The sequence below is a fragment of the Gavialis gangeticus genome, unplaced genomic scaffold (genome assembly GCF_001723915.1).
Source record: "Gavialis gangeticus isolate Ggan-Ray unplaced genomic scaffold, GavGan_comp1, whole genome shotgun sequence".
Classification (NCBI taxonomy): Eukaryota; Metazoa; Chordata; order Crocodylia; family Gavialidae; genus Gavialis; species Gavialis gangeticus.
This window is the reverse complement of record NW_017729032.1, coordinates 33,243,320-33,243,543: the sequence shown is the minus strand read 5'-3', so window position 1 is coordinate 33,243,543 and position 224 is coordinate 33,243,320.

Sequence of the window (224 nt, the reverse complement as noted above, 5' to 3'; positions counted from 1 at the left end):
TTCTTCCCCTTGCTGGGGCCTGTATCTGCGCTACACACACCCGTGGCTCTCTCTTAGCCTGTCATGCACTGTCTCGCTCTCATGGCTCCCTCCAAGCCTACACGCCGGCCCGGTCTCGGGCTTTCACCGGCGCCAGGGGCTCAGAAGTCACGCAGCCGTGCTAGGCCTCTTGACCTTCCACGTGTCCTACGCCCTCACTGGGCTGAGTACTGCCCTCTCGGGCT